We start from the raw sequence: 19,521 nt of genomic DNA, 5'->3' as shown, positions 1-19,521 counted from the left end.
TGAGTGCTTTTTGCTAGCCAATATAAATCCTTGGCAGCTAGTTCCCTCAGCCTGACTGAAGCAATCAATCTGCCAGAAAATCAGAACAGTATCATGTGCTATGAATATTTTATAGTTTACTTACTGTAATTGCACATTTCATGCCCGAGCACTAAGGTTGCACTGGTCACTCCTGTTAGGATATTTTGTCCTCCATGAGACTGAAAAGCAGGTCAAACCTCAGAATATTCTCAAATCTCATAATTCAGTTACAGGAAGACAAACTGGGACTAAGAAAACTGATGAATCAACAAGCTTCTTCAGACCACAGAGCTATCAAAACACTCCAAAGATACCTAACCTCTTTTCACCCTGTACATATATCTGTCAGGCACTTTGGGAACATACTGCAGGTTTGGAGCCATGCAGTGCCTCTCTCCAGTAGTTTGTGCAGTGGCTTCTGTGGTGTGTGCTGATATGGCAGGCTGACAATTAACCTCTGCTTTGACATGGGATGTCCTAAGGTTCAAAGCTAAGCTCCTGTTGAGAGAAACACTAAGCATAATAAAAATTTACGTTAGCAGCTTCTTTTAGGATTTTTGCCTCACAGGACCTGATTTGCATGCCAGCATCTGCAACACCAAGCAACCCCAGTACACTATTAAAAATGTAAATGTGAAGATCATCCTGCACTGGATTTTCCTGTCTTCAAGCTATCTGAAGAAATACCTCCTCTATGTAACCCATTCAGGTTCGACACATTCTGTGCAGCTGGCAAGTTTATGTTCTTTTCTCTTTCTGGCAAGGTTGAGATAGTCCCTGAATATGGGACTTACAGAGTAAAACATGTATCAAGCACTGTATCTGTAAATATTCACATGAAAACTTTGAAGAATTCTACTGCAGTAGGACATTCCCCCGAATGAAAGCACAAGTACAATATATTAGGTACATTAAGGACAAGCTTGTTTGGCAGGAGAGACATCATACAACATCTTGTCAACCTCACCATGGAAATTAACTTGATTCTGTTCCTCTTTCCTAGAACAAGACATATGGGATCAGAATTACTTAAGTGGCTTTGATTCAGCACTGCTTCTGGGTTTTAGTGCTTAAAGGCAAGCATGCCTGCACAAGTATATTTGAGTTATTCCACAGTTCCGGCAAGAGGTTTGTGAAGTCTGCAGCGTGTAGTCCTGCGGCAGTGCAGCAGGTGACTAGAGATTCAGACAAAACCATTTTTTGGTGCAGGTTGTTCTGGTTTTCCACAGGCTGTGATAAAAGCTGCTGGGTAGAGGCCAAGTTTGGATGGCCAACAGTCCTCTAAATGCTAAAAGCAGTTGGGAACCCTGTTATGAACGTCTGGAAATCAGCATTCTGGTAAAATAATAATATTGCCAGCAGATTCAGAAAAGACATGATAATCTTCTGCCAGAAACAGAAAACAATGGCTGTGATAGCATTTGTGTCCAAGAACAGACGGTTCTCAGTTGTCGTGCATACTGATGTTCGGCAGGAATCCCTAAATATTTTGCTAATCCCTAAAAGTTTGCTAATTGTTTCCATGCAGTTTCAAGTAATACAGATAATTTCAAGCACATAAGGAAACTGATCACCTCCGATACTACTGTGTTATGAATGCCAACAAATGCTCAAGTAAGGTAACCACATTTAGCTTAGAAAGGTTTAGTATGTTTGTCAGCACACCAGAAAAAATAACTTCAGTATGACAACCTCTAATAACTTGGTAGACTGAATTTGTCTGAAAATCTCAAAAGATATTCTGACTCTGTGTGGGAAGATGCAGCAGTAAAGATGTTTTCCACATTTAAATTATTGATGAAAACGAATCTGCAATAGAACCACAGAATAAGAATTATCTGGGTTGGAAAGGACCTTTAAAGGTTATCTAGTCCAAACCCTCTGCAGTGAGCAGGGTCATCTTCAACTAGATCATGTTGCTGAGAGCATCCAACCTGGCCTTAAATGTTTCCAGGGATGGGTCTTCTACCACCTCTTTGGGCAACCTGTGCTAGTGTTTCACCACACTCACACTAAAGAATTACACAAAATTTCCTCTTTATATCTAGTCCAAACCCTCTTTCAGTTTAAAATCATTCCCTTTGTCCTATCATTACAGGCTCTGCTAAAAAATTTGTCCCCAGCTTTCTTATAGGCCCTACTTAAGTACTAAAAGGCTGCTCTAAGGTCTCCCTGGACTCCTGGAATCCCTGGAGACTCCTCTCCGGAGCTGAACAATCCCAATTCTCTCAGCCATTCTTCATAGGAAAGGTGCTCCAGCCCTCTGATCTAATGTTTTGTATTTTTTTGCTGTTTCCTCTTCTGGTGAATGACTTTGACATGTAAGGCACCAAGGATATTTTTGGAAATGTTAGTTGCAGTCAGCTTTTTAAAAATAAAGATGGAACCAGAAAGTCCTCCACCCAGTTCCTCTATGATAAGGATCTTTGAAAGTAACAGAGAAGAGTACAGTTATGTGTCTATCCCATATTCCCAACTGTACTGAAATTAATTTAAGACTGTTTAAGCACATGTACTTTGCAGGGATGTGAAAACCCTTGGCCTCATCTAAAATGTAGGTCATACTTCTTTTCTAGGAAAATCTTTAATATATTTTTTTCTTTTCAGGAGGAAAAAAAAGCCCTTTTTATCACAGAGCATTGTAGCTTGTTCTTCCCTTCAACAGCCTAATATGACAATGAGAAGTCCAGTGATGGTTTCATCTCTGGGGAGGAAGCTGTAGGCTGCATTAGCCTTACATGACTGCATGCATAATATTCTGCTGAGATAAAACCAGGCAATAGGAGGAGCCTATTCCAGTCAAAATCTGTGACAAATGCTGCTACTGACAGAAACTAACTTCATTGCCCAATCTCTTGACCTGGAAATACTGAACATGGATAAGCTGTCACGTTTCCAGGAGTACATGAGAAATGAACACCACTGGAGGGCCTTGACTTCCCAGACAAACTCTGAGGCTCTCTATGCAGAGAAAGTAAGTCACTCCATCCAGCACAAGACTGCACCAAGCCATCCTTCCACTATTTTTCAAATTTTCCTTAGTACCAATACCTGAAAATTGCCAAGCAATTTCACTTCCAGTTAGATCTTCTCAGCAGCAGCAGTAATGCTCAACATATCTAGCCCTACAGTCTCTGTCCTGAAAACATTTCTGTAAAAACCTTCAGTTAAGGTGCACCATCGGCTGAAGAGTAAGCAGTGGTGGCACTAGTGTGGATACTGCCTACTTTCTTGTAATTAGAGTTAGAACTTCAGTTCAATGAGCTTTCATTAGAGCTAACAAATTAAACAAAAATGTCAAAACTACTATTTTAGTGACCATCTCCGTATTTATTAGGTGAGCTACAAATATGAGAGTGCACTGGTGTACAATTTTAAACAGTTGCCAATGGGGATATCTGCCTACTAGTGACACAAATCACTGCATATTTATATTTATTTTATGACAATACTAAGCTTCTACACATGGGTCATATCTGATTAAAAAGAGAGATTTTGCAGTTAAGATATATTTTATATTTATTGAAATACTTCTTCAGTATCCTGTTGTTCTTTCACAAACAAAACCATGTGATGTAGTTTCATATCAAGTTTCTTTCTTTTTCAGTCAATCTCATGGTAAGCAACTGTGCTATTGCTCTGATTTTGCCCTGAATGGGCAAATGAGCCTGAGTGTCACAAGGCTGGTACTGTGTTTATGGCAACTAGATAGATTTACTCAGAGAATGGCTGAGCTATCTCCTGTCTCTATTTCAAAAGTAAGCATTGTAATGACAGCAACAATGGATAGCTAGAGATTGAAAGGCAGGTGTACAGGGTATTGGCATCTAATTGAAGCCAAGTAATACAAAATAAAAGTCTCAGTTTTCAAAGACCTAAATGGTTGCACTATCCTTAATAGGAACACTTGACAGGAGTCAGGGGAAAAGGATAATAATAATAAATTGGTAAATAAAGGAGATGAAGGGAAGAATAAACTAATACAGCTGCATGTTTGATATACAGAATCTGAGCTGCTGTAATGGGCAATAAATGAGATGCAGTGTCTGAGTCAGTGCTGCACACCAAACTACACATAAGACAGTAGCTATCATTCAGATTAGACAGAGTCTCCTGTGGGCCGTGAGCACCTGAAAAGTAACCTGAAGCAGGGGATGTGCAATATTATGCTGATGACCATGAAGAATTCAAAGGCTGAACCAACCTTGGCTTTCCAGAGCTGTTGCTTCTTCCCACTGGCTGTGAACAATGGGCAGCATTCAATGGTATGGAAAATTAGATGCTCAAAGACAGTTACTCTCTCACCTACGATTAAAAAAACATAGCACTTTCTGCATCTGACAGCTGATTTCAGACAGAAGGCTATGTATTGTCCCCTTGACGCAGTATGTCCTTGGTAAGATTTGAATCTCCATTTATTGTTTAAGTGGAAGCAGAGGAACACAAACACATCCACCCTTTCCTTCAGCAAAGGAGCAGCAAAACCTTCATTAATCTAATACAATGAATGTTAAATGCTGACCGTATTCACTCAGAGTAAATAAGCTACATGATTACATTCATCTTGAGGGTCAAGCCCAAGGGGATTTGTCAGAGACCAATTCACAACCAGCTACCCTTCTTCCTTGTCACACCCTTTCAGCTCTCCAGATAAAGCACAGGAAGGGATGGGCACGGGCCATGTGGTGTCCATACATCTACATTGCAGCACACGGATGGGAGCAGTAACTCTGGATGCTTTCAGGTAACTTGCCTGGGAGGATGAATAAAGCCTCCATATCCACAAGAAACTGCAAGGGGAAACTTTTGTTTTCTCTTCTGGCCTGCGAAGGTGCCTCTCCCACAAAACTTCATGCAAAAAAAGTTATGTGCTTTTTCTGAGTGGCCATCCCAGATTTATTTGTCCAAACAGGAATTAAAAAATACACTAATCCAAGAGGTCATGAGACAATGTTTCTAAAAATGTATGTTCTGCTTAACTATTCACTTGTGTTACATGCTCAACAGTGAAGAAGATTTTCTCTATTAGTCATGACTAGTTTGAGGGTCAAGGACAAATTTAGAACAGATCTCTGCATATGCTTTTGCCTCCTCACACTAATTACAGTCCAGTTTACACCAGAGTGCCTGCTAGGAGCATCATCAGGTGCTTGGATGTGTCAAGCAGACATGCTTCATAGTTTCAGGTAGCTTAGAGTCAGTGTGAAAATATAGAATGCTCTTTGTGGCTTTGTGTGTGTGTGTTTTAATTTGTCTGGTCTTTTAAATAACAGCCAATTTAAAAATTAAAGATTCACATGGCTGTCTGCAGATACAAAAATTACAATCTTCTCTATGGAGGAAGAAGGAAAACTATGAAAAATCAATTTAAAAATGTGAACTCGCTTCATGTGAGTAGCATATGGAAACTGTCTTGCAAGAGATAAAGTCAATTTTAACCAATTTTATGTGAATTGAGCTGTACAAATGACAGCTTCTGAATGAGATTGTATATGAATTTAAGATACTTTAAGTTACATAAGCTGACTGCTGTAATTATTTCACATAGTATGGGGATGGAAAGGACTCAGAGCCCTAGAGGAGAGCAACACCAGAACTCCAGCTCTGATGTAGACCTGATCTTCTACGAGGACGGAGGATACATTTTCAAGTGGCAAACTTGCAAAATACCTGAAAATGAGTATACATCTATAACGGGCACATGTTACACTTTACAGTGCAGTACAAAATTTCCCATATCCAGATCTTGTTGATGTATGCTGTCCTGTAAGTGGCACATGTTTTTCTGTTGGTCCCATCTGGAAAGGTTAACCACTGTCACTTCATCCTTCTACTTCATAGGTACCAGCTCTTTTTATCTTTCAAATCACCTTCTTGGACACTACAATGAACTTAAATTCATAGAAACTGTTTCTAATGTGCACTAGATGCTATTGTGTCTGTTTCAAACCTAGAAAGAAGAGCTTTTCTTCCAGTTGGTCTGTTTGTATTTTGTTGGTCAAATGAGAGATGCTTACTTTCCCCCTTGCTCATCTTACCTCCCTTGTAATTGTAAAGGACATTTCCCTGACCCTGTAGCTGCTCCAGCCTTTAGCTGCTTCTGGAGCATTCATATGATTACGGATTTCCATCTGCAGCTGCTTGCCAATAATGCACTCAGAAATGTACTAATAAGAGAGAACCATAAGACAGTAAACAACCAACTTGGAGCAGAATTAGGCAAAATTCAGAGGCTGATCTATCTAAGGAATTTCAACATGCATGTTATTTTTACACACACACACACACACACACACACACACACACACTTTTGCTCTTTCATGATCTGCAATAGTCTTCATTCAGAACCTAGATAAATCACGTGTGCTTCTCAAGATTTGCTAAGTGCATTCCTGAAGCTTTGGAAGGCATAGTTAAAACAGTATCACCGAATCACAGAATCATAGGGGTTGGAAGGGACCTCTGAAGGTCATTGAGTCCAACCCCCCTGCTGCAGCAGGAACAGCTAGGGCAGATCACACAGGAACACATCCAGACAGGTCTTGAAAGTCTCCAGGGAAGCAGACACCACAACCTCCCTGGGCAGCCTGTCCCAGTGCTCTGTTATCCTCACATTAAAGAAGTTTTTCCTCATGTTGAGGTGGAATTTCCTGTGTTGCAACTTGGTGCTGTTTCCCCTAGTCCTATCAAGGGGCACCACTGAAAAGAGATTGGCTCATTCCTGACATCCACCCATCTTTGAATTTTGTCTCTGCTGCTGATACTGATAATAAATACAAATACATAAAATTTTCTGCCCAGAAGTCACAAACTGCAGAAGACAAGCCCATAATAGATGCTTCTGACACAGCACTATCAGATTTTGACAAAAGAAGAGAAAAAGTCTGAAGAAAGGTTAAAAAGACTACATGTTCCATTACATTTTCCCAGTAATTCTTGAAGAAAATATTTCCTTTGAGACTGTTCAAACAAAAGAAAAGACTAATGATATATTTGAGATTAAGTTTATTTCTCTCTTTGGATGTTTTCTTTCTGTCTTCTTTCATATTGATTAATGCTGTGTTAGTCAAACTTTTTTGGTTATTGTCACCTGTGATATTTCCTCTGAGGGGGAAGTGAACTTTTAAAATGTGCTTTATTATTTTGAAGTGTTTCCTTCCTCCCTTTCTTTCCACTTTCTCAGTAAAATTAGGGGGTTCTGGGGAAATGCTGAAACTTTCTTTAGACATGTTTGGTGTGCTCTTTGAAAAAGTTTTAATTCCTATTCCAGAAAAGCACAAGGAAGCAAAGGAAACCAGAGTGCAGTCAGTGTAGCCTCACCACTGTTCAAAGCCAATAAGTCATAGTTAAGATCTGTCGTGTAGCTCATTCTTAAAGTGTTTTTGCTGTTGCTCATTCTGTTTTATAAAACAGAGGCATATATACAGAAACTAACTTTACCCTGTGTGGCCAGCATTTATAGAAAAATTGTAGATTCTGCCAAGTTTCAATTCATTAGCCAGTGCTGTGGATTGCCATTATCCAGATCTCCAAACAAATTCTACAGCAAAGCAAGCATCTATTTCAGAAATACACCAATAACTTTCTGATCTTTACCTTATTCTCTTATTTCAACCCAATAAAGTAAAAAATGACAAATGAGAAGAAGAAAACAAGCTACAAGAAAGAAGCATGTTATGTAGCTAAGATTCTTTCTCTGCATGCAATTTCTCCATGGACTCTCAGTCTTCAGACTGAGTGCTTGTGTTACTTTCATAAACTACTATTATGTAATGAGAAAATGCCAAAGCAGTACAGTCATGAAATGGGAGATCCCACTGTGGCAGGTGTTTATAAACAAAAAGACCATTCTTGCACTAAAGGCTTTATGATTGTTCCCATTATTCTAATAAAATTTTACTACGCTGCTGGTTTTATAGAGCTTCTGACTCATCATTGTTCTCCTTACTTCAGGGCAATCATTTAATGAGTAAAGTCTGACACTTAATTGCATGTGGAAAAACAAAGACTTGCTCTGAGTATCCAAGAATATTGTGTTACCAGAAGTTCAGAAACATGATCAGTTAGGGCTAGGAAGAAAGAGGCAGCAGGCACTGCTATAATTGCCTATGAAGTGAAGCCTGAGGACACAGTGGAGGGCTGATGGGTAGCTTCAGAACAGAAGACAGTCCTTTCAGGCAAGAGAAGAAGCCAAAGATGGGAAGGGAAATCAAGACATGAGGTGGTCAAGAACAGGGCTAAAGACAATACAGAGCAGAAGCAGCCATGAAGCTACATGACCGACATGAAGCAGTGGAAAAGTGAACGATGAAAAGCAGGTGCAGCATGGTCAAAGCTGAGAGGGATCACAATCCAATGGACGTTAAACACAGTCTATCTCCATGTATGCAAGGATCTTGGTGACAACGGGACTATCCGGAAAAGACATATCAGATTCCTGAACTATCAACTGACTTGAGAAGTAATGAGCTGTCCTACCACACCCTCCAAAGTAAGTACCATGACAGTAAAGGATGGAACAGAGGCCTTTGAACTCCTTAGTCTTTCAGAAAACAAACAAACATACCTGTCTGATGAAATGTACCAAGAAGTATCTCATTGCAGTCAAGGCAAATATGAAGCCTGAGCTCCACAGAACTAAAATGAGCTATTCTACCTCATTATTAGTGTCTTCTTTCTAGAGCATAATATAGATTTTGAAAGACTGAACAGTTCTGCCTCCTAGAAACTTATGGGAAAGTAGTCAGGGCTCTTTGTTTCCTGAAATGGTGTTTCCTGAAATGGTGCTTCCTGCTTATAATTTCCACTGTGATAGTTCCTCAGAGTCTTACCTTACTGTGACCTTACCCTACTTAAAGATTGGAAGATTGCACGCTACTGATTCTCCCAAAAAATAAGAAAACACATGAAGTAAGTGCCGGGGTTAAAATCTTTTATGTTCACTTCCCACATCCAAACTTCAAATAGGTGCTGTGACAACTATTGACAGTAGGACGACACATAATATGTCTTTTCTCTCCGGTACCCTTCTGTCAGAAAACTAATCTCACTTCAGTCTTTTACGAATACTTTATGTTAGTTATAACAGCATAAATTGTATACCAATAAAGCAAAATAATATTTATAATAGAGCCTATACATTATGAAATTATTTCAGTGGCAAGGACACCAAACCAAAATATGCAATGACCTGGAGATTTACAGCTGTATATATAGGATTTTGCAAGACAGCAAAGTTCTTTACTCTGTAAGTTAATCTTAATATTGATATCAAATCCATTTCACACCTAAACTTTCAGAAGTCCTAGCAAGAGTTTATCTTCTACTTATAATTTGATTTACATAGCAAACATTTGCTAAAGATTACTGAAAAAGTTTCTTACATTGATAGCCTTAGTGGAAATAACTATCCAGGCAGCAAACCAGAATTTTACAATGCACACTCACACAGAGTATAGAACTTCTTTTAATGTACTTAAGCAAAGTAAAGCTTGACAATACTCACCTGCCAGAATAAAACTTTATCATATGAAAGCTGCCCACATAGTTGATCAGATGGAAATCTTTCATCCCAGTTAAATAATATATGCAGTTTCATGAAGAGCAATAAAGTGACTATCATCAGAATTTCATATTGACAATGGGGACCATTTATTCCTGATAAGATGTTATTATCTACAGTAAGATTATACTTTGAAATATAGTTTGGAGGCTTGGGCATGTCCGATTTACACTGACTTCTGCTTTTCAGACTGTCTGGGCTTTGAATCGATAATCCATTATAATTTAATGCACTGAAAAAGACTGCCTAATGGGTCCTGAGGTTCAATGCTTTGGAAAGTTTAAAGTAACATCTGGGATGATTAAGTCAGAGGAATCTCTGTATTTGTCTTAGAGTCCACAAAACACTGGTAATGCTACACTCTGCATTAGAGCAGGCAGTTAAGCTTACATTTATTCACGTATAACTTTCACGAAAGTTGAGTGGGCAGACTCACCACTGAAAGAGACCTCATTTCTGAATAAAATACTCTGTGAAAAAAAAAATGTACCCTCCTAACTAATTAAGCTAAGTGCCATACACCTTCAGTGAATTAACTGGTGGGTGCCTACAAAAATGGAATTCGATATTTCAGCTGGTTCCTGAGAGACTATCAGCTGTCTTTGTCTTCCAAAGAAGTGCTGAAAAAAAAAAAAAAAATGAAAGGGAGAATTTTCCACTGGAAAGTTTTGTCTTCCCTTCTTGTTGAGTGGTGGTTTGTATTTTTTGTGTTGTTTTCTGGTGGTTTTTTTGTTGGTTTTGTTTCTAATAATTATTATTTTTTTAATTATCATATGCCACTCCAGCTTCATGGAGTGTTTATTACCCTCAGCAAGAATTCAGACAAAAAGGGTATGCCAAGGATGGTGTCTATAAGGATCAGAAACCCCGGCAAAATTTTCTAATTGGGAAAAAATGAGATAATCTTGATTCCTGCATGGATTGGAGATAAAATTAGGGATCTCTGCTTCCCAGCAAGTAGTGAAGAAAAAACATTCATGGCATCTTGCATGCATGTGGCAGGTGTCTAGCTGGCTCTAAAAGAATAGGATGTACTGCAGCCAGGATTTGCAAACACGTTGGCATAAATCCCCTTTCTGATTTTTCTGCGAAACAGAGACAATATGAAGTGGCATCACAAGCTCTTCCACAATCTCTGTTATGTTAATGCTTACACCTCAGTCCTCCTCTCTAAACTCTTGCCATCACATACTAACTCCAACTTGTTGGCAGATATCTGGGATATTCCAAGAGTCCACACAGAGGTAAAATAAGGTTTGGGCAACAGCTGTGCTACACAGCTCCCTCTCTGTGTCTGATCACAGCCATAAATGCATTTGAGTGGAGAATGATGTCTCAGTTAAAGGTTTGGCATCTCTCCATTTCTGATCCAATCTTTGGTATAGCTGTTCCTGTAGTTTCATGCTTTATTTTATCTTGTATTAATGAGCAAGCCAGTAACCCCAGAAAGATGTGTACCAACAATGGAACCAGTAACATAAAATCCATCTTCATTTGGCTCCATGAAACTAAACAAAACGTGATCTGGCAGTTATGAGGGAATCACAGTAAAATACAGCAAAGTCCTGTGTTGACAACTGAAACACATTTGAATAATTTTATAATTGTGTTATATGTTAGCAGGTGAGGAGCTATTACACAGATTTATTGGTTCACATGTACCCTGGTATAACTCAGTTAAAATAAATGGCAGAACAAAAGGGATAACTTTGTTCTATTATGTGGTAAACAGTTTTTATATCTTTGCTGAGTGAATAAATGATGATAGATAGGTTTTGTTGTCTACTACAGCACTTATTTTCTTCATTGTACATTTGTATTCATAGCAAATACACTGAATGTATTTTAAGATAAAGCAATCAGAAAAAGTTGCACACTAAGTTATATATCCAGTGTGAAAATTAAAACAACAAATATACCCAAAAGGGATATAAATGTTTAGTTGTGATCTTATGAGCAGAAGAAAAAACTCCACCAGTGCTCCTAAAGTGCATATCTGATCTCCTGCAGTGTTCCCACAGATTTATTTGGTAGGATTAAACTCTTGAAGCTTAAGATAATATTACTTTCTTGGACATCCACCCTCTTGGCAATTACTATCTCTGCAGCAAGGACAGCAGAAAAAGCATGCAAAAAAAGCAATGGCTCTCTGGACACTGAAGTTCACAAGTTCAGTGTATTACTTTAAAGTACTCTCTGTCTGTTGGATTTAGCTGCAGGGTTTAACCAGTCCTCAGCAGGATGCTGACAAGAACAGCATTTTCTTTTACCTCTCTACCACATAGCAAGGAATAAATCTTCCTCCCAAGAAACTAGCGGTAAAATTTTATTTAAAACAGGCCACTGGGATCTCTTTCCAATCCAACTCTCAATATGTTAGCAAAATTTGCATATATTTTGATATAAAGCCAAATCTTATACCCAAAGAAAATAGGCTGGCCCACTGCTTTGCTCCACCATGCAGAAACCCACTCTTTCTTGTTCCACAAATGGTGAGGAAGACAGTAAAATAGTTCCTTTCACTTCTACAGAAGGAATTGTATAGACATAACTATGGCATGTTCATTGACATACTTTACTCCAGGGTGCCCTACAATTTTGTGAAATGGTGTGGCTTTTATTGCACAGGACAAATACTAGCTGTTAAAATATGATTTCACAAAGTATTAGTGTTTAAGCAAGTGAGTAAAATTAACTGAGAGCAATTCCCCTTTGCCACTACTAGGAATTCAACTCCCTCCTTTTTTTTAGTCCAAGAGAGAGGGAGGATTATATTTTTTTAAAAAAAGTTAATGTAATAGATCATTGCAGCTAATTAACACAAACTCAATTTTATGAGTAGCACTGTATTTTCATACGTAATGCCCTTGCCCTGAGGTAACCTCACATGCTTCTAAAAGCACTACTCCTTAAAAATTGCATATTGCACTTTCAGACAACTCAAACAAGATAAGAGATATGGAAGGTGAAGGAGATGTTACTGAGGGAGAGGGCACAGACAACAGAGGGGCTCGCAGGAAAATTTTTCTTTTTATTACTCACATATAGATACAATCCACTCTGCTGCTGAATTACATTTTATTTTTCAAGCTGGTAACCTGCAGGTTAGACATATAGAAATACAAGTTATTGTTATTTGAGCTGCAGTATACTCAGGAATAGACTTGCACCCTAGTGTGCTGACTGTATTACAAACAGATTAAAAAAAGAAGTTTTTTGTCCCAGTAGACCCTCACAGTTCCCTAAAATGACAGAAAGCCCAAATCTTATGTTAAGTTCAACCCAACTCTTTACTGGGTTCAAGTCTTTTATATTACACCCTTGTGTTCTCTGTAGTTTCTTTCAGTCACAAGAGCATTTGGCAATCGCATTATAAACAGTTCAGGAAAAATCAAAATGCAGGAACATAAATTACTTTAGACACTCTCAACCTTTAGAGAGAGAAACAAAGATAGGGGAGGGAGAAGCAATGTGAATGTGAAATAGGGGACAAACAAAAAGTAGTAACAACATTTTAATTCCAAAATTTTGTCTGACATCCAAGTAAGGGAAGCATCAGGGGGAATTTCTCAGGAAGTTCAGCCTCCAAGAAATCAGTTGGTAGCCATGATACAAAGGGAATATGTAATCTTAAGCAAAGTTTGTCACCTTACCTATAGGTACAAAAAATATGTCTCAGGTAGGTTGGAATGTTGCATAAAAGCCCTTTTTTTTCCTGGTTAATAGTGAATGGGAACTTGCTAAGTGTGGCAGCTTAGTATGCTCCCCATGCAACATGTTCCTCAAGAGTTACACAGGGAAGGCAGGAAATGTTCTCAAAGGCAAGACCAGGAAACAGAGGCAGAGATAGTGTAAAATGGGATTTTCTTCCAATAAAACAAAAAAAATGCCCCAAAAGCCAGAAAAATACCCAATTACCTCCAGTCCCCAGGACTACACTGATGTGGGGAAGTGATCTCTATGATTTTTTTTTTCAGATGTGTACGTGAGCATTCAGATTATGTATGTTTTTGATACGGCTAAGATCAAGCTATTGAAATTCCACCAGCCTCCACATTCATGCTCTGTAAGACTCATTTTTATTAGTCCTATTTGTTATTTAAAAAGCAGTCTCACTAAGAGGCCCCTCTTGAATCAGAAGTTCTGTTTTGGGGGAAATTGCAAAAATATTCAGTAAGAGCTGTCACTAAAAGAAGAATTTTCAACTCAAATAGGCAGGAAAGTGAAGTATACTTGCTCTCACAGGCACAGAGAGTTGAAGACTTGACTACCACTAGAAAACAAGGTTTTAGAGCAACATGGACCTTAGTGAGTCATACTCTTCCCATTTGAGCTCCATAAGCAACAAAGTCTGTCTTCTTTTTCTTTTAAGTCAGCAAGGAAGCAATCACACATGCCCATTTTGACCTCACTTTCTTCTAGGTAAATGGTCACCTAGAAGGTGGTGCCATATTCCATTCCCCAGGCCAGCTCCCTGCATCACATATTTGAGTAGTGAGAAGTAAAAAAAGAGCCATGTTCTCTCCTTGCCTCTCTTTCTTTATCTTATGACAGCATCAAGGTACATTTCTCTAAGTAACTTCTAATAATATATTTTGTATGTCTTAAACAAAAGTAGAAGAAGGATATATTTTTTATTATAAGCACTGATAGAGTTACAAGCAGCAGTGTCCATCACTAATACAGAAGAAGGAAAAGAGGTTTGAATGTTATTCTGTCTTGGCTACTTTTAATACCTGAATGCTGAAATGCTGTCAGAGGTGATCCAACTCACCTATGTTAGTGAAATAGAAATACTAAGGGTATTTCAAAACAAGCCCTGAACCAATGGCTAGAGCAGTAGTTAACTACCAGTCTTTTTTTAGCTTTGTGGGGGAAAACCTTCAGATGAGGATCACAAATGAAGGATACATTTTAAAACAACTGTAAACCAGAGCCTAAAGACACATATTGCTAAACTATTCAGAGTGCTTGGTCTGCACACAAACAACAAACCTGAGATTAGCAAACTCCCCTGGGTTAGTTACAGAGATCAAGAGATGCAGAAGCTCAAACACAGGCATCTGAAAAGCAGATGTGGTGACACATCACACCAAATCAGACCAGAGGCTTTGACTTTAGCCTATTTGGTTTGCAGGTACAGGCAGCTTCTTTCAAAGTGTGGTGTTGTTATCAGGTCCTCTGGACCCAAACAGCAAAGGCAGAGCGCACACACACACACAGATGTTTGGACAGTAATTTCCAAGTGACTGATGAGCGTCACTCATGCTGTTACAAAACCTTTTTGTGATTGCTACACTTGCTGCTTTAGGTGCTTCACCTGACAGAACACCAGCTGAGTTGAGGAGAAGCAATTATTCTACCAGCAGTGGGAAAAAGTGGAAAGGCAAGGAAAGAGCAATCCAACTACTTTATGAAAGATACTAAGAACTTGGGCAGGGGACTTTGGGACTATACTCTGTTGGCTTTTTCAAGGACTACTGACAACTCCTTGTGTCACCAGCTTTCCTAACAGCAATGGGATGACATGTCACTCATATTTGTTCAGTTATAGACTAGTCTTAGTTAGGTACTAACAATCAGTACCAATCTGTTCAGATGCCACACGCTTGATTGAATCAGCAGTCAGCTGATAACTTGTGAAATATCACCTCAGCAGCCAGGTCAGGCTGACAATAAGGATACACAAACCAAATTGCTACCAAAAGAGTAAGGTTTTGCTCCCCACCTCTTCTCTCCTGTTCCCACCACCCACTATCCCATATATAACACTATGACTGTTCTCCTGTCCTTGTACCATGTTTATCTCCCTTATCTTTCCTGAGTGAGTTTCCTAACAGGTCAGGGGAATTAAGCATTTCAAGGAGAGGCTGGGCAGGCACCACAATTGGCCCAATGTACTGAACTTTGTACAGAATGTACAGAACAATGTAGTGCATGACCAGGAGAACCAAGGAAGATGACGGGGGAAATCACGTCCACTCTTGATGGCTGTGGGAAGCTGTTAGATCAGCTTAAGGCATATTTCCTTTCACCCCTTCCAATACACTCCCATTACAATGTAAAGGTGTGACTTGCTATGCTGACCCTGGAAATGCTTGAGGGCTCTAGGGCAGGTGATGTCCATGCACAGGTTACAGGGTTTTAAACAGGTGGAAAAGAGTTGGGAGAGAGAGCTAGTACTCCATGTAACTGAGCATGGATTTAACACACTGTATCAAGAAAGGTACCCTAACTCTAACAAGGGGCTAGTAATATGTGCTAATGTGATCAAATTCACACTCAGATGCACAGCTGAATGATCAAGAAGTTCAGGGTAGAAAGTATAAAGGGAAACAGAAAGAGAAAAACATTACAAAAACACATGTACATACAAAAGATGAAAGTGAAAAGAACATCTGAAATGTAATCTTTGTGTACAATCAAGCATCTGCCTCATGTAGAGGCAGAAGGTAAACTTTCAGGTGCTGATGCCAACACCAGCTAACATGTGGCAGTGTGAGGAGGCTGATCAATGACTGATCCAGCTTAAAATGATGCCCATCGCCATCTTACTTTTCAGGTGGATCCCTCCCTGACTCTGAATGACCAGACAGTTGCATGATTAGCAATGCTATGAATGCAGTGGCAGCCTGTACTTAAAAGAGTTCAAGGTACCCATCACCCTGCTACCAATACCACCCTGTGACACTGTCACAGTTTGACTCAGGATCAGCAATTAAACCAGAGACGACAGTGATCTCAATCCCCTCCCTCTCCCACCCAGGTAGGGAAGGAGAGAAAGAATGAGAGAGAGAGACTCTCTGGATTGAAAACGACACAGCTTTAATTAAACACTAATGATAAAATATGTGCAGTTATATACAAATGTGTTCAGGAATGTGCAAAACCCTTATCACCTCACCCCACCCCCAGCAACTCCCTCAGCATCTCCTGAGCTGTGAGCAGTCCCAAAATGTCCTGGAGCTGCCGGAGAGAGTGGCAGAGCAGACAGGAGCTGAGGGGAGACTTGTGAGGGTCACATGCCTGGGGGTCAATGGTGATGGATACATAGAGTCCTTCCTGGATGCCGGCCATGGATGGAAGAGAAGGGAAGAAGAAGCAGGAAAGAAGTTGTCTTCTGTGATCTCTGACCTTTCTCTGAACTTATGTAGATATATGGAATAGAATATCTCTGGCCAATTTTGCTGTCTGTCTAGCTCAGCCTCCCCTACGGGGGGAGTCATAGATCTCCTGCTAGCGTCTGAGCTGGCAGGGCAAAGATGTGACCTGGGAGTCCAGGAAATGACACAAACATTCCAGTGTTATCAGTCCACTGGAACACTTGCTGCCGGTTAAAAGAGAGCTTACTGAAGGCAAAAAATTATATAAAATAATCAATTGGTTTCATCCTGGCTCAAACCAGGACAGACATATACACAGCACAAACCTGTGCCATCCACCCTGAAACTCCATAAGGCAGGTGTATCAGCCTGGGAGAACTGTCCAGTTATGCAGCAGTGGCTCTCCGCCTTGTTGCCAGTCACTTTTGTCTCATTAACAGATTAGAAGAAAGTTGCACTAAATGCTTTGCTTTTTCATTTTCCTTGTGAGCACTCTTTTCTAATTAGGAAACTGAAGCCAGAGAATGCAATGAAAAGTGGCACATAGGCACAGTGTATTTACACAGCTATCTAGCCTAGGAAATAAGGAAAAAAAAATAACGTCCTCTAGAGTCTCATGATCTTCTGCTTACTTACATGCCAATAACTGAATCCCTGTAAAAGCCACAGAGACTTGGAATAAGCAAGCCTAGAAAACAAAGAAAAAAGTGTGCAAATATAAAGGGCTAACATTTCACCGTTTTTGTGAAGCAGGTCTTAAATAAGTACCTTCTAAAATACTTACTGCATTAATAATGACTAGAATGAACGTAGGGGTGTTTCTACAGCAGTTATTTGGAGAGGTGGGTGGTTACTGTGCACACTGTTAGAAGTGGTGTGTGAAAAACTGGTCCAGAACCATGGACTGAAGCACATCCTCTCTCCTCACATTAAATGATCTCAGCGTCTGGTTTCTGGTGGAATATCATTTACAGAGTGGCAGCTCTGATGTCATAATTGTACATTAAAAGGTAGCAAGCTGTTCAAATGTGGAATTAAGATGAATATGGCTGACACCCAAGATTATTTCTCAGATTAAATACAAGTGCGAAATATTCATGTTTCAGTAATTATAATAACATTGTATGAATAGCTTCCCTCAATTAATAACATACATACTGAATCAAATAAACCCTTAATATGGCTGATGACAGCAAAGCTGAGCATGAACTTCCTTGCCTAAGCAATAATTGTTCTCATCACATAGTTGGCACTTCTGAAAGGAAGATGAATTCTGGCAACTGAATCTATTTTTCTTAACAGATGTTTCAAAATATGGTAATGAGGTGTGGGTTTCCTAGGCTGTCAGCTGGAATTCACTAACCAGGAAACAAAACAAAATGAATCTGATACAATCCATCTTTTCCTTTTAGGCCTTTAAAGGCTACATAAGATTTTATATTAATTTTACAAAACACTGCTTGCAATAAATTATGTAATAGTACATCCACCTCTGCTAACACAATTTACTTTCAACATTCCCTTTACTAATTCATAACTCTGTGAAACAGACATCATGTCTATTTGAAGGGTTTTGGAGTGGCTCTGGCATCCAGAACACTATCACATTCCACCAAAAGAAAAAAAAATTGAAAAAAATAATCAGAATAAACACATTTTTGTTATGTGCTCAATCAAACACTGTAGTTTGAAAAATGCAACAGAGTTTTAGATAGCAAACAAAAATCTTACTGAACTAAAATCCTAAGTAATTTCTTAAACACAGCTTTATCTTCACGTTGATGAAAGCTGTGCTAATGAAGGACCAGTCAAAATTACATGTCTAGCAGAGAGATGAAAGAGAATGACTCACTTAATTAAAAGCTGAATCATGCTTAAATTTCTCCCTTACAGTAGTTGCCAAACTCTTATTTCCTGTGTTTTTCTAGAATAACTCTCACATATATCTCAGTATAGGGGAGGAAACTGTATCATGACAGCATGCCATATTAAATGTTCACATACCCACAAAGAGCAAACATTTGAGAAGCACATAAAAATCTTCAACTTCTAGCATCTCTACTCATGTAAACAAAAATTTATGTGCCTGATGTTCGATGTCAGGCATCATTAAGATTAGTCTTCTTTTAGCAGGTAAAAAAACCTACATTGAATCCTGACAACATGGAAAGAAAAGCACTTTTAGCCAACATACATCCTGAGAAAGCCAATAACATTGGTAGCTATATAAATAACATTATCACTGGTAGAACTCATAGCTTTGCCAGTTGTTAGGGCTACTTGCCAATTCCTTCTATGAAACCCTGAAAAGAAGAGAAAATAAACAACTGGGTTGACATTTGCTGACAGTCTGGAGCTGGATTGCCTGTGCACAATCACACCAATTTCAGACACAACTGTTCAAGCATTTCCATGAGTAAGGTTAGAGAAAACCCCATTAGTCTGCAATTTCAGACAATTCCCTGAGAAACTGCAGTCACTCATGCACTGCAACAGGAGCCTGGAATTCGGAACACTGGTGGGTAGGATTTTGTGTCAAAAATATGCTCTGTACTTTTATGCAAATCCTCCCAAATTTGGTCAAACTATGAAAATGTGAAGTACTGCTATGAAAAATATTTGTGCACTTCTAGGTGGTTTCTCAGAGCTGGCTAAAATGCTTGGAAGTTCTCTTCTTGCTAAGGAAGCTCTATTATTTTTCTGTCCCTGTCTACGACTGGATTTACCACCTGGCATTATCACTTTCCCTGAAGGGCTCAGACAGCTCCAACAGGGAGAGAGAGGGATGAGCCTCTTCCATCCTTCTGAGCTGCAGCAGTACAGGACAGTGTAAGG

The 19,521-nt window shown here is 39.2% G+C and overlaps 1 protein-coding gene across 20 annotated transcripts in view; it reads right to left on the bottom strand.

Moving 5' to 3' along the window:
- LOC127381903 (poly(rC)-binding protein 3-like) overlaps positions 1–19,521 on the bottom strand; it is a 504,833-nt gene that overhangs the window by 227,190 nt on the left and 258,122 nt on the right. For 4 of the 20 annotated variants that reach the window (XM_051612850.1, XM_051612858.1, XM_051612851.1 and 1 more), the window contains one exon: positions 12,626–12,681. The exons of the other annotated variants lie outside the window; for them this stretch is intronic. The gene's annotated coding sequence lies outside the window, so the exon portion shown is untranslated. The remainder of the gene's footprint in view (positions 1–12,625; positions 12,682–19,521) is intronic. 20 annotated transcript variants of the gene reach the window in all.

Source organism: Apus apus, chromosome 2, assembly GCF_020740795.1.
Source record: "Apus apus isolate bApuApu2 chromosome 2, bApuApu2.pri.cur, whole genome shotgun sequence".
NCBI lineage: Eukaryota > Metazoa > Chordata > Aves > Apodiformes > Apodidae > Apus > Apus apus.
Note: the sequence above shows the minus strand (reverse complement) of the source record. Positions and strands in the feature narration are given on the sequence as shown.